This window comes from Narcine bancroftii, chromosome 7, assembly GCF_036971445.1.
Source record: "Narcine bancroftii isolate sNarBan1 chromosome 7, sNarBan1.hap1, whole genome shotgun sequence".
Classification (NCBI taxonomy): Eukaryota; Metazoa; Chordata; class Chondrichthyes; order Torpediniformes; family Narcinidae; genus Narcine; species Narcine bancroftii.
In genome coordinates this window covers 67114562-67130949 of record NC_091475.1, presented here as the reverse complement: position 1 = coordinate 67130949, position 16388 = coordinate 67114562, and positions in this window count along the sequence as shown.

The window sequence follows — 16388 nt, the reverse complement described above, 5'->3', positions numbered from 1 at the left end:
ACCTGCCAGGCCATGGCACACAGTGGGAGCAGACTTGTTCAACGCGAATCAAGAGTGATATTTAATAGTAGCCTGTTACTACTCTGCGTTTCCATTTGTCAAAAGGGTGAAAGACCTGAGAGCATCAACTATCACTTCAGCTCCTTGCTGAACAAGGAATACCTGAGCAAGTAATATGTGACAATGGAACACAGAGGACATCACAAAAATTCAGAAAACTGGCTGCAGAGTATGAGCTTGTTATCATTACATCATCCCCATACTACCCCAAAGTCATGGGTTCACTGAAAGATAACTAGTGTGCATTTCACACTTTGCACTTAGGTGTCGTGAAACAAAAGACCCAGTCCTAGCACTTCTATCATTACGAGCAACACTTTTAAGGGCTGAACTTCTAAATGGCATGAGATATAAAACAACTCTACCAAGCAAAATACACCCCACAGAAGACCAGGAGGAAACCAGAAGAAGACTGGCTGACACGCAAGAAGAAGGATGCCAGCATTATAACCAACATCCACAAACATTGACAAACTCTTCAGAGGGCAGCACGTGCATAATCAAGAGCTGATGCTGAAAACATGGACCCAGCAAAGGTCATCAGAGAAGCTGAGACACCAGATCATAGATTGTCGAGACAGACTCTGGCTATCAGCTAAGGAGGAACAGAATTCATATCCAGCCGACACAAGATGTGATGAAGCAGAAAGCTTTAATACCAGCAAAGCCTGCAACACCAATATCAAGTGAAGTATCAAGTGAAGATACCACAATCACTAATACCGAAACATCCACACAGCAGTTGTCAGGTGAAGAACAACAAGCTACATCACCTGCATGTGTACCAGCAACACAGAGCCCAATGGTCACAGTCAAATCCACAAGATGGCAAAGCAACATAATCCCGCCAGTGCGATATCGATAAGAACTATTTAAAAATAGTTGTGTAAATAAACTAGTGTACAAGTTCAGTTACTTAAGTTGCACTGGAAGAAAGTGATAAAGAACACTTCATTTGTCTTTATCTTGAGAGGGAGGAATGTTAAATTGTCAAGATAATGTGAACTATTTTGTAACCACATAAGAATACACCCTTCTCATGTGTGTGTGTGTGTGTGTGTGTCTGTGTATGTGTCTGTGTGTGTGTGTGTGTCTGTGTGTGTGTGTGTGTGTGTGTGTGAGAACAGTTTTTCCTGAGATGGTGCAAGGCATCAGTAGGTAAAGTCTCTTCTGTTATTTGAATCTTGCATCTCTAAGTTCTTTAAGAAGCCTCCCAAGTTACTCCAGAGACGTATCAAAAACTATCCTGGTTAATTACTATGGAAACAGGCTTGTAGATTTCAGAACTACCTATTGAATCCTAAATGGATTTTTTTTTAAATTAATGTCAAAAACTGATCTAATAATTGAAAGAACAGGGCCAAGAAATAGGTTTTCTCAACTGCTGTTGTGCAATTTTTTGAGGAGGTAACCAAGGAGATTGATTAACCAAAACAGCCGATGTTCTTTCCATTAGCTTTTTAAGGTCCAATGTGGTAAGTTGCCTGGTGTAGTGAGGCACAGCACCTGAAGCATATTGGTGAAATGGCTGAGAAGGCGCAGTGGCAGAAAGGTGTTTTATTTTAACTGAAAATCTGTAACAAGTGAAGTACCATAGGGACTGGAGTAGGACCTATGCTGTTTGATGTACAGTATTCACTATCATGTTGGGCAGAGCATCAGAGATAGAATTTAATCTCAACAAAAGCAAGTAATGCACCTTCGGAGGTGAAATGCAGAAGGGCTTTCCTTAAAGTGATGATACAGGTGGATAGGATAGTGCAGAACAATTTTGAATGCTTGTCTACATATAGAATCTAAATGTATTATGAATGATATCTCCAAAGTTTCTTCAGATGATTTGCTAAGATTGACCACTCGTTACCTGCAGCAGGCTCTTGTTGGGCTTGCTAAATGATCTAATGCACTTACTGACCTCCAAAATTATGAAATGCTTCGAGCATCTAGTCATTGAACACATAAAAGCAGTCCTCCTAGAGTCATTGGACCATTCCAATTCACTACAGATGATACTATAATGTTATCCCACCTGAAGAATTATACCTCATACACCAGGCTGCTGTTCATCAACTTCAGCTCAATATTTAACACAGTCATTCTCCAGAGGCTTGTGGAGAAGTTGTCCTCACTGGAAATCAGCACCCCATTCTAGGAATGGATTCTGGACTTCCTAACGGAAAGACCACAGTCTCTCTGGGTTGGCAGCAGAATGTTAAGTATTAGCGTACCTCAGGTCTGCGTGCTCAGATGGTTCTTGTTCACGCTGCTGACCCACGACTGCATCGTCAAATCCAGCTCCAACAGTGTCATCATATTTGCAGATGACACAACAGTCATCGGCCTTGTCATCAACAAGGACGTGACAGAGAAGAGGTGGAAAATCTCTTGCAATGGTGCAAGAGTCTTAACATGGAGGAGACACTTGTGGATTTCAGGAGGACCCAGATCGACTGCCATCCAGTACACATCGTTAACTCTGTAGTGGAGAGATTAGATAGCTCCAAGTTCCCCAGAGTGCACTTTAATGACCTATCCTGGACACAAAACATATCCTCACTTGTCAGGAAGCCAGAACAATGACTGCGCTTACATCACAATATATTATGTTTGCTGCAGAGTGTCGGATCGGAGGTTAATCAGAGCAACAGAGAAGATCTTTGGGCTCGCTCTCCCTCCCTCTCACCACCCCCCCCCCCCAGATGGTTGTCTAAAGAGGAATCGGCAAAGCAGTGAGGACCCCTACACAGTATCTTTCAGCTACACCCATCAGGGAAGAGATGCAGGAGGATCAGAGCCAGCACCACTGGGCTGAGGAAGAGCTTCTTCCCATGAGCAATGAGAACGCTGATGACTGATGAACTGCTCAGACAGATCCTCTGTGACTTAACTATTTATTTAATAATAATATTTATGTATTTTAATATTTGTATCCAAGTACAGTGCATATGTATTGTTTCTCTGTATGTGTGATGTCTGGTTGTGTGTTGCAGATGACCAGAGAACATGGTTTCATCAGGTTATATTTGTACAATTAGATCATATGACACAGAAGATGCTGCTTTAGTTGCCCATTCAGAGCCAGCTCTCCAGCGCATGACACCCTGTTTTGCAGAAACTGCCAAAATGTTTGGCCTGGAAGTCAGCCTGAAGAAAACTGAGGTCCTCCATCACCCAGCTCCCCACCATGACCACCAGCCCCCCCACATCTCCATCGGGCACACAGAACTCAAAACGGTCAACCAGTTTACCTACCTTGGCCGCACCATTTCATCTGATGCAAGGATCGATAAAGAGATAGACAACAGACTCGCCAAGGCAAATAGCGCCTTTGGAAGACTACACAAAAGATTCTGGAAAAACAACCACCTGAAGAAACACACAAAGATCAACGTGTACAGAGCCGTTGTCATACCCATGCTCCTGTTCAACTCTGAATCATCGGTCCTCTACCGGCATCACCTATGGCTCCTAGAACACTTCCATCAGCGCTGTCTCCGCTCCATCCTCAACATTCACCAACATTGAAGTACTTGAGCTGGCAGAGTCTGCAAGCATCGAATCCATGCTGCTGAAGACCCAACTGTGCTGGGTGGGTCACGTCTCCAGAATGGAGGACCATTGCCTTCCCAAGATTGTGTTCTATGGCGAGCTCTCCACTGGCCACCGAGACAGAGGTGCACCAAAGAAAAGGTACAAGGACTGCTTAAAGAAATCTCTTGGTGCCTGCCACATTGACCACCGCCAGTGGGCTGATATCGCCTCCAACCATGCATCTTGGCGCCTCATAGTTCGGCGGGCAGCAACCTCCTTTGAAGAAGACCGCAGAGCCCACCTCACTGACAAAAGACAAATACCCAACACCCAACCCCAACCAACCAATTTTCCCTTGCAACCGCTGCAACTGTGCCTGCCTGTCCCGCATCGGACTTGTCAGTCACCAACGAGCCTGCAGCAGACGTGGACATACCCCTCCAGAAATCTTCGTCCGCGAAGCCAAGCCAAAGAAAAAAGAAAAACTTGAGCTTGAGATTTCTGGATCTGTGTTAAACTTTATTCTGCCACTGCTTTCCTTAATCTAGGTGGTGTTGAAATTGTGTGTATTATTGGCATGGATTTTTATTTTGATCTCAAAGAAGTGTCTTGCATATTTTACCTTCTCTCCCCCTTTAATTGCTTGAGGAATCTACAACATGCTGGCCCTAATTCGTCAGCTGAGTCCATATGGTCCAATTAGTTATTTTCTCCAGAATCTCATTCCATCAAGACAACTGTAATTATTTCCTTGACCAATATAACTTCAGCCAGCTCTCTACCACTCAGGTTGAACAAACATCTATTTTATTCATGCCATTGAGATTCAGAGCCCACACTTCTATAATCTTCTTCTCACCAATCAGCCTAAGATCCCAAGAGGACCATCTTTATGCTTCTTGGAATCAATACCCGTACATTGAACCCCAGCAAGAAAATGGAATTAGATCAGTGAAGTGTACTCATAATATTGTTACCTTGTTTAGTAAAGGCACATCTTGTCAGGTGGTGATCAAGAAGTGAGACAGATTTGGGGATAGAAAGACAGTGAGCATTATTGGGTGTCTGGAAGTGTCTGGGGGCCAGGGGCAGAAGGAAATGGTTGACAGCATGTTCTCATTGTGTAGAAGGGAAGGAGAAACAGTTGAATGACCATAGTATTGGAACCAAATGGTTGTACAAGAACAGTGTAAAGCTCTAACCTTCATATTTTCAGCAAGGTTATTACATAAAAACAAAAAATAAGATTCCAAACTTAAGCTTGATTTTGTTTGGAAGGCTCACTTCAATTCTCTGATCTTTCCAATATTTATCCACAGCTATATGAATATTCCCCATACATATTTATCCATGCAGCACAGATAAAGGCCCTTCAGCCCAACTTGTCTAAGCAGACCAGCAGTCTATTCAAAAAGTTCCCATTTGCCTGTGTTCAGCCCACATTCCTCTAAACCTTGCCTATCCAAAGACCTTGATGAAAGTCTCAATCATGAAACATTGGTTAGATACCTTTATCTTTGCTATATAAAGGACACTGTTAGACCTGCTGAGTTTTTCTAGCTTTGAGTTATTACAATCCATATACCCTGGCCACTTCCTCTTTAATACAGTCAATGCTCTCATTCTCACAACACTGGCCTATGGTCCTTGCAATGCTGCCACTTGCTGTGGTCTCCTGTACCACACACTACCGGGCATGTCTGACTGTGCCTCAATGTCCTCAGGCCACCTGGAGGGCAATGGGCTTTTTGTCATTTTGTGGCTCTTATCCATAAGTTTTAAGGTTACATTCCAATCTCCAGCATGTTTTCTCCAGCAAAAATCACCAAAGAACCGAACAAGCTCCACTTTTTAATTTAGTGCAACCCCTTTATGTACTGGAAACCTGAGTTGAGATATTTTGGGACCTCCACAAACTTGAATAGGACTTGGTTTTCATCCATATCTGCTGCCAAGTAAGGTAACATTAAAAAACCCTGACCTATCTGTCCCATGGCAAAAGGATCAGGACTGAAGAACACAGTATAACATATGCTGAGCACCACTTAAAACTCTGATTTCAAAGAAAATACAATTCTGACCACTTTACCAGTCAAACTATGCTCCCCCTGGTGGCATGTTAATTAAAAATAGACCATCAGCCCTTCCATCCCACAAGCCCGTGTTGCCCAAATACCCCAATTAACCTACAACCCCTGTGCATTTTGAAAAGAGGGAGGAAACTGGAACACCCGTGGAGCAGGAGACATGATCCAGTCCTCATTGAGGGCTCAGCAGTTGAGAAGATTAAGAATTTCAAATTCCTGGGTGTCAGCATCTCCGAGGATCTGTCCTGGAGCCTCCATGTCGACGCAATCACAAAGAAGGCTCGTCAGCAGCAGTACTTTGTGAGGTGCGTGGGGAGATTTAGTGTCACCTAATGGAGAGAGGAGAGCATTCTGGCACAGAGGTGCCAATGTTCAGGACAAGAGAGTTGATAACTTGGCCTGCGACACCAGGAGCACCAGACTTCACTCCATCAAGGACATCTACAGGAGGTGGGGTCTTAAAACAGCAGCCTCTATCCTCAAAGACCCTACCACCCAAGCTTTTCCCTCTTCACTCTTACCATCAGGGGAAAGGCGTGCCTAAAGACGAGCACTCAGAAGCACAGGGACAGCTTCTTCCCCGCTACCAGATTCCTGAATGATCAATGAACCAAGACACTGCCTCATTTTTTAAAATATGAATGCTTACACTAAGCTGCCACAAAACATTGCATTTCATGACTTGATAATGACAATAAATTCTCTTTTAAAAATATTTTTTTGTTTAACATAACTATCCACATACAAAATATTAAAAAGCAAGGCAAAATAATAATGTACACATTCCATCGCTCAATATTATTTATGATTATTTGTTAAAGCAATTTTACATACAAATCAAATAATTACTATTATAACAAATCACAATATATCTCAATAAGATCTAAAAAAGGATATTATATGGAATAATTATAATTCAACCAACAAATCCACTTATCCAAAAGAAAAAAACCTAAAAATAATCGCCCCCACCCCCTCCCCTAATCAAGGTTACAAGAAACTGCAAAGATGGATCAGGTCACAACCTCCAGAAAATGGATGGATCAACTCTAGAGCACCCACATCATTTAAAACTGGCAATTATGATAATATTCAATGGATGTGCCCATAGCTTGTCAAACCTAAACTGTTTATCTTTAATATTACACCTAATTTTCTCTCATCTGAGGTATGTCATTACATCCTGTAGCCACTGTGCATGAATCGGTGGGATTCATCTTTCCATTTCATTAAATTTGCTCGTCTGGTCATCAATGTACTAAAAGCTAAAACTTTCCCTTGAGATGCCGACAGAAGTTTATCTGGTTCACGTGAAAAGCCAAACAGGGCACTGAAAGGGCATGGATCGAATGTAATCTTAAAAATCATTGACAAAGAATAAAAAATATTCTGCCAATAACTTTGTAATTTAGGACAATCTCAGAAGAAATGAATCAGTGAGGCTCCAAAAATTTGGATCAACTCCCACATAGAAACGGGCCAATTTGAGTATAGACATGTATATTCTGTGTATCACCTTAAATTGTAATAAAGAGTGCCCTGAACAAAATGAAGACTCATTGATCAAGTGAAAAGTAGAAAACCAATCCTCATCTGTAAAAGTTATATGAAGATCACGCTCCCAATCATTTTAATCTTAGCCATTGGGGCTAGTCTTAAATCCAATAAATACGTGATATCAGTCCACTGTGAACAAATGTAAAAAGTACATCAAGAATATTTGAATCTGCAATTCAAGGAAAAGTGTCCAATTTAGACCGGACAAAATTCCTAATTTGCAAATATCTCAAAAAAAAATCTATTAGAAAGCTTAAATTTAACTGACAATTGTTTAAAAGAAGCAGTTATTTCAAATCAATGTCATTGGCCCATTTCTTTTGGGGTTATGAAACTGTGCACATAATGCGGGATGATTAAAACAGTGGTTTTCAAACCCTTTTCTCTGCATGCACATCCCACCTTAAGCAATCCTTTACTAATCAAAGAGCACCGATGGCATAGGGATTACTTAAAATGGTATGTGTGTGGAAAGAAAAAGATTGAGGACCACTGGTTTACAGTAGGTTGGAAACTGAACCTAGTATCTTTGAATTCATAAACCAAACTACTGAGAAATCTGCAATGGTAGAACTTACTTTATTGCTGGGGATCATTGCGCAGCGAATTGGGATTCACTGGTAGTGTGTTGCGCTGATGGCTGGCCCCACCTTCCTCCTCTGCCCCCATCTGCTCATGTACAACCCTGGTCTTCCACTTAAACCCAGAACCCTTCTGAAGTCTATTGTGAGACCCTACCCTTAGAAGCTAATAAAAGCATTTGTTCTCTCTCCAGTCGTGAGAGCTTCTATTCACACTACAATTTTATTAACTTATTCCCTAAACAATAGCAATGCTACTCAAGCCAGGTATGCTGCTGATAGACCCTCTGATGTGGCTGAAGAGTTCACGTACAACCAGGCCTACCTGAACGCAACCAGAGACGTCTTCCACACCCGATGAACTCAGGAGGTCCACATTCGTTTCAAGGGTAGGAACGAAAGGGTATGTGCACTACATACGATGCTGCCATCGAGGCGTTGAAGGCTCGGTACCTGAAGTCGCAAAATGAGGTCCTAGCGAGGCACTGACTCAATCTACATTGCCAGTGGCCTGGAGAGATCATCGATGATTACCTGCTGTATCTGTGGACACTTGCCAAGAAGTGCAGGTGTGAAGCGGCTGCAGGCTGCGTTCATGAAGAACAGATCCTGGACATTCTAGTTGCAGGGGTCCACTCGGAATACATGAGGCAGCAACTGTGAGTCGGGTAAGAAGGAGTTGGCTAGTCATGGCGAGCTGGCCAAATCGCTGGAACAGCCCAAACTCAAGAACAACAACTTTGAAGCCAGCGAGTTCGCCCACACAGGGGAGCCCTTCCAAGAACCGGCAGCTCTTGCTATCCCTTCCCTAACACTTGCTGCTTTCCATGCAAGGGAGTGCCTTTTTTGTGGCAAGAGCCAGCATCCCCAATCTCATTGCCCAGCTAAAGACTCAGTGTGTTCTAGCTGTGGCAAGAAAGGGCATTGGGTGAGAGTTTGTCGCGCAAAGGAAAGCCCGGAGAAGTCCACAGCCTACACCGTTCCTGAATCTGATTCCAGCCCCAAGCCGTCTGCCTTGAATTCACCTGAGCCCTCTTGTTGTGCGACATGCCCACGGAGGGTGGCAGTGAGGAAATGGCATGAAAAGGCTCAGCGGCCATCTTGCCGTGACCCAAATTCAAACAGCACCATTATCATCAGAGGAGAAAGGAGGGCAGCCATCTTGCTGCACCACGAGGTCAACACCATCTTACCCACGCAGAGCAACCCAGGATGGTAGGACCACTCGAGTGAGGAGCATGGAGTCTAGATCAGGACAGACCTCACCAGCTCAGCAACTCCATAGTGACTGTGAAGATAAACGGACATTCCACTAAATGCTTAATTGACACAGGCTCTACTGAAAGATTCATAGACTTATGGACTGTGCAAAAGTACAACCTGAAGATGCATCCTTCCAATTACCGCATATTCTTCACGTCTCAATCGCATTCAACGCGTGTTCAACAACATTGTATAGTACATCTGTCATTTAAGGGAGAAATTCTGTAAATTTTACTTGTATATTCTTGATGCTCTGGTGTTGTTGGGTCTGGAATTCCTGTGTCACCTTAAAAGCATGACCTCAAAGTATTCTGTTCCCCTCCCCCCTGTGGTGGTACACCACTGGCCTACTGCAGGGGGCAAACTCTGTACCTGCAGGAGTGTAAGGGGACAGGACAACACCTGGCCGGATGTCAATCAGTCGGCCTGAATGGATCAAGCCCCACCCGGTCGGGTGTCATTCACCCTCCAGGATTATAAGCCTGCGCCGGCCTCCCGAAGCCTCACTCAGAGTTGCTGCAGCCACAGCCAGCCTGACTCTGTGGAAGTCTTTGTGGATTAAAGCCTGTTGTACAGTCTTTATCTTTGTGTGTGTATGATTCTGGCTAACAGTGCACCACAATTTAATCCACAAAATTTTCCCACGGCGGCTATGGAAAAACTCTTGTGTGCAGGGAGCCTCGAGGTCGACCTACGCCACCAGAATCGCAAACATGCTTCGAGATCTGGCATCACATGGTTGAGGCAATCATCGAGGCACACGAGGGTGACATCCTGGTCTCCGATCGGAAGAGGTTGGTCCTACTCCAGTCAAAGCTGGGTCCCCGCACCTTCCAGGTAACCAAAGGCTGCTCCACATACAAGAGCTCAATGGACACTCTCGACAACTTGTACAAGTTCCCATGAATGCAGTCTGTGCAAGGTACATCCTCAAATTCTGACCCCAGTAACACAGGGAGACAGCTGAGTCTTACCTGGGACACTTGCAAGAAATGGCCCAACTGTGTATGGCATATGTTATATGCAGAGGAGGTCTACAGGCTGATTCGGGATGCCTTAGTCTGAGGGCTACGCTCAAGGGCCATCTGGCAGAAGCTGTTGGAAGACAACATCTATACCCTAACCAGGACTGTGGAAGTGGTCCAAATCCTGGAAACAGCAGCCCTGCACATTGAAGCCTTTGATTCCAGGTTCCCCCAAGCTCTCTCATGGTCCCCTCACACTGCAGCTGCAGGACCAGGCCGAGCTGGGGAGGAGAACGTCGCTGCGGCAGGCGCCCAGCGCCCTGTAAGTACTGTGGGTCAGATCGATGATCGTGCCAAAATTGCCCAGCTAGGAACCAGTATTGTTCCCGATGCGGCAAGAAAGGCCACTTTGCAAAAGTGTGCCTCTCTAAACCTGACGGCAGCTCAGCGGTCCTCTATGACCTCCCCACCTCCCCCACGGATGCCCCCCCAACATGTGCGTGGCGGGCGGCGCCATTGTCCCCACAACGACTTCCGCCTTCCCAGACTTCAACCGCACAACATCCAGCCCCGCCAGTGACCGTTGCACCGTGTGCCCCGAACATCTGCACCAGTCCCCACCCTCGCTGGCGCCGCTTGCTGAGAACTACAGCAACATCACTTTTGGCTCACGGCGTAACATCACTTCCAACTGACGTAACAACATCACTGCCGCCAGCTGTGATGACTTCACTTCCCCCGACGCAGTGGACATGACTGGGGAAGGAGGCCAGCCATGCAGTGGCCCCCCCACATGCCACCGCCATCTTGGGCCAGGCATCACCCGACACAGAGGGCCCCCGACAACACTGAGAACAACGTGGTCAACACGGGCGATGACCAGGCCAACCTACTGATGCTCCCCGTGCCTCCAGGTGCCATCAGCGGCCACATTCTGCACCCAGCGACCGACAGCAACATGGTCAACATGGGCGATGACCAGGCTGTACTTGCGACGCTCCCCATCCCTTCAGATAGCGACGACTCCAACTCCGAGATGGTCCTGGCTGCCACCACGCTGACCAGAGACATCCCCACGACCTTGGGCGGTCAATGATGGACGTGCAAGTCAAAGGGCAGGTAAAGTGCCTGCTGGACAGTGGCAGCACTGAGAGCTTCATTCACCCAAGCGTGGTCCACTCCCCAAGGTTAAAGTCCACCACACCACCTGCTCGATCACCCATGTCGCCAAGGATAAGATTATTAGTACACTCTGGCACTGCTTGGTCAATATAACAGTGGGAGGAGAGACTTACACAGGATTCAGGCTCCTAGTCATGCCCAAACTCTGCGCACCACTCCTCCTGGGCCTGGATTTCCAGTGCCACCTGCAGAGTGTCACCCTTGCCGTCGGGGGTCCCAAACCTCCACTCACAACCTACCAGCCCCAGCCAAATTGCGGCCTCTTCACACTACGCATCATCCCACCAGCATTCTTCCCACATCTTGCACTAGGCTGCAAGCCAATCGCCACCAGAAGTAGGCACTATTGCACCGCAGACAGGGACTTCATCAAGGCGAAGGTGCAGCGACTCCTGGCGGAAGGCATTATAGAGCCCATTAACAGCGCTTGGAGAGCCCAAGTCCTGGTGGTCAAAAGGGGAAGTAAGTCGAGGATGGTCGTGGATTACAGACAGACCATTAATTGGTACACCCAGCCAGATCCCTACCCCCTGCCGAGGATTGCCGACCTGGTCAATGAGATAGTCCACTACCGGGTTTTCTCCACGACTGACCTGAAGTTGGCACATAACCAAATCCCTATCCACCCGAAGGACAAGCCCTACACTGCCTTTGAGGCGGACGGGCGCCTGTACCAGTTCCTCCGGGTTCCTTTTGGGGTCACGAACAGGATCTCAGTCTTCCAGTGGGAAATGAATCACATGGTAGACCGGCACAAGCTGAAGGCAATGTTCCCATATCTGGATAACGTCACTCTCTGTGGCCGTGACCATCAGGACCACAATGCTAACCTGGAAAAATTCTTCCAGATGGCCGCGGAGCTGAACCTCACTTACAACAAGGTGAAGTGAGTGTTCAGCACAACCCACCTCACCATCCTGGGGTACATTGTGGCCCATGGAGTCACCGGCCCAGATTTGGAAAGGACGCGCCCATTAATGGAGTTACCCCTCCCCCCAATGCTAAAGGCCCTCCACAGGTGCCTGGGCCTGTTCTCTTATTACTCACAGTGGGTCCCTCGCTTCTCAGACAAGGTCCGCCCATTGGCCCAAGCCACAATTTTCCGCTCCCACCTGAGGTGCAGGCAGCCTTCCACATCAGGCAAGACAATGCAGATGCCACAATGCAGACTGTAGATGCCTCCGAGGTGACCCTCGCTGCTACCCTCAACCAAGGAGGGTGCCCCATCGCCTTCTTCTCCAGGACCCTCCATGGCTCCAAGCTAGGCCACAGTCATTGAAAAGGAGGCCCAGGCGATTGTCGAAGAAGTCCGCCACTGGCGCCACGACCTAGCCGGCAGGAGGTTCATGCTCCTCACAGACTCCCCACAAGAGCAAGATCAAGAATGACAGCGAAAACAGAGATCCTGTGCTGGAGAGTTGAGTTGGTAACCTACAGCTATGACATCCAGTATTGCCCCGGGAAGTTTAACGACTCCCTCGATCCCCTTTCTCTCACCTGCATGATGACAGGTTGCAGGCATTGCACGAGTCCCTCTGCCATCTGGGCATCACCCAGTTGTACCATTTTGTTAAGTCCTGAAATCTGCCGTACACCATCAGGGACGTCAGGGACATGACCGAAGCCTGTCAGGTCTATGCAGAGTGTAAACCCCGCTTCTTCCACCCCCACCACCCACCCCCAGACCCATGTTGTAAAGGCTACTCGGCCTTTCAAGCATCTCGGCATGGACTTCAAAGTGCCCCGGCCTTCTACGAACCGAAACGTGTACTTCCTCATGGTAGTGGATGAGTACACACGCTTCCCTTTCGCCATCCCTTGTCCAGACACCTCCACGGCCACTGTCATCAGGGCCTTGGGGCAGATTTTCACCATGTTTGGCTATCCCGCCTTCATCCACAGCGACCGGGGGTCTAGTTTCATGAGCGATGAGCTACGCCAGTACCTGACGGCAAGGGGCATCATGACCTTTCACACAACAAGCTAGGACCCGAGAGGCAACAGGCAAGTGAAACACGAGAATGGGGTGGTCTGGAAAACAGTCCTCCTGGCTCTCAGGTCAAAAGGGTGGGCCGTTGAGTACTGGCAGGACGCCATGCCCAAGGTGCTCCATGCCATTCGGTCACTGCTGTGCATGGCTACCCACAAGACCCTTCACGAACGCCTGTTCTCATTCCTCAGGAGGTCGGCAACTGGAATGTAACTCCCAGCATGGCTCATGTCCCTGGGACTGGTGCTTCTGCATAAGCATGTACGGACACACAAGGCTGAAGCCCTGGTAGAGCAGGTTTTTCTCCTTCATTCAAACCATAACTATGCTTATGTTAGGTTCAGCAGCGGCAGGGAGGACACCATCTCAACCAGGGACCTGGCACCAGCAGGAGCACCCACCACACCACCCTCCAACCCGATGACGCATACATCCCTGTCTCAAGGCAGCTATGGGGCATGCAGGGCCCCCTTGAACACCAGGGGCCCTCTTCAGCCTTAGGAGACGAACCCGCCCCCCCCACTCATCTAATACGACTCACATACGTCAACTCTGGCCCCCCCCCCCTCTGCACGGCACCACACCAGCCACACACACCCCTGCCGCCGGCCCCCCCACTTCCCCTCTAACCAGGAGCCAGTCCTACAACAGTCACAGAGAGCCTGGCGGCCGCTGGATACTCTCATTCTGTAAATATTGTATGTATATAGTGAGTGTGATTCCTTGTTACTACCCCCTACCCCGGGACAATTTTAAAGAAGTAGGTGAATGTGGTGGTATACCACTGGCCTACTGCAGGGGGCAACCTCTGTACCTACAGGAGTGTATGGGGACAGAACAACACCTGGCCAGATGTCAATCAGTCGGCCTGAATGGATCAAGCCCCACCCAGTCAGGTGCCATTTACCCTCCAGGATATAAGCCTGTGCCGGCCTCCCGAGGCCTCACTCAGAGTTGCTGCAGCCACAGTCAGCCTGGTTCTCTGGAAGTGATTGTGGATGTACAAAGCCTGTTGTACAGTCTTTATCTTTGTGTGTGTCTGATTCTGGCTAACAGTGCACCTGACTCCCCATAATGGGGTGGAATGGAGAGCTCCTAAAATCAAAACCCACATGCAGCCTCTCCACACTGAATATTGACCCCCCACTCTTTTCCCAAATTTGTCCTCAGACTGCAAACCTATTGCTACCAAGAGCAAGAGGTACAGCACTACAGATCGAGATTTTATAAAGTCTGAGACACAATGTCTGCTCAACAAAGGTATCATTGAACTTAGCACCAGCCCATGGTACTGGTACTGGTAGTGGTACTGGTAAACAGGGAAAAAGTCCAGTTTCGTAGTTGATAATTTATAGCCAAACCATTCATTGGTATATACTCCTGGACGCATACCCGCTCCCTAAAATTTCAGACATAGTGAATGATATTGCCCAGCATCCATATAACTATATAATGGCATAGAAATAGGCTATCTCGGCCCTTCAAGTCCATGCCGGTTCACTCAAACAACTTCAGTAGATCCCCCCACCTTTCCTCTGCCCATAACCCTCCAACCCCCTCTTATCCATGTATATATCCAGCTTCCTCCTAAATGAAAGAATTGACTCTGCCTCAACTATTTCCTCTGGAAGATGATTCCATTCAGCCACCACTCTGAGTGAAGAAACACCCTCTAATGTTTCTCCTAAAATTTTGCCCCTTACCCTCAACTTGTGTCCTCTTGTTTCAACCTCCCCTGCTCTCAGGGGGAAGAGTCTACTTGTATCTAGTCAATCTATACCCTTCATAATTTTAAGCACCTCTATCAAGTCCCCTCTCAACCATCTACGTTCCAGTGAATAAAGTCCTAACCTCTACAATCTTTCTCTGTACTCTAGGTATTTTAAGCCAGGCAACATCCTTGTAAATCTTCTCTGCACCCTCTCCACCTTATCTATATCCTTCCTGTAATTTGGAGACCAGAACTGAACACAATACTCCAAACCTGGCCTCACCAACACCTTTAACGGTCGCAGCATCACTTCCCAGCTCCTTTACTCTATGCTATGATTTATGAAGACTCGCATACCAAAGGCCTTCTTAACCACCCTGTCAACATGGGAATCCACCTTCAAGGAACACTGCACCATAACTCCAAGATCTTTGTTCTTGCGCATTCCCCAATGTCCTCCCCTATACTACATACGTCCTATTTTGATTATTTTTCCCCGAAATGAAGCACCTCACACTTCTCTACATTAAATTTCATCTGCCATCTTTCAGCCCAATTTTCCAGACAAACCAAATCCCTCTGTAACCCCTTCCTCGTTATCCACCACTCCCCCCATTTTCATATCATCTACATATTTACTTACCCAGTTAACCACCCCATCATCCAAATCATTAATATAAATTATGAACAACACCACTGATCCCTGAGGCATGCCGCTTGTCACAGGCTTCCATCCGACAGACAGTTGTCCACCATGACTCTCTGGTGTCTCTCCTCCAGCCATCTCTGAACCCATCTTACTATTTCTCTATTTATTCCTAGTGACTGAACCTTCCTTACTAGCCTTTCATGTCAAACCTTATCAAAAGCTTTGCTAAAATCCAGATAGACTACATCAACTGCCCTACCTTCATCTACCTTGCTTGTCACTTCTTCGAAAAACTCAAAAAGGTTCGTCAAACATGACTGCTCCTTCACAAACTCATGCTGGGTGCTTCTGATCAATCCCTGCCTATCCAAATATTTGTACATTCTATCTCTAAGAATACCCTCCATAACTTTCCCTACCACCCAAGTCAAACTTACAGGCCTATAATTACTTGGCCAACACCTCGTACCATTTTTAAGCAATGGAACTACATTAGCAACCCTCCAATCCCTCAGCATCACACCTCATCCAGTGATAATTGAAAAATCACTGACAGTGCCTCTGCTATTTGCTCCCTGACCTCCCTTAACATTCTGGGGAAAATCCCATCAACACCAGGAGACTTATCCACTTTTACTGACCCTAGAAGCTCCAAAACCCTCTTCACTAATCCCTATCTTTTCCATAACTAAGCCATTTGCCTCTCTTATCTCACATAGTCCAATGTCCTTTTCCTTCGTGAACACAGATGAGAAAAAAATCGTTTTATATCTCTCCCATCTGATTATGGTTCCTCGCACAATTAATCGCTC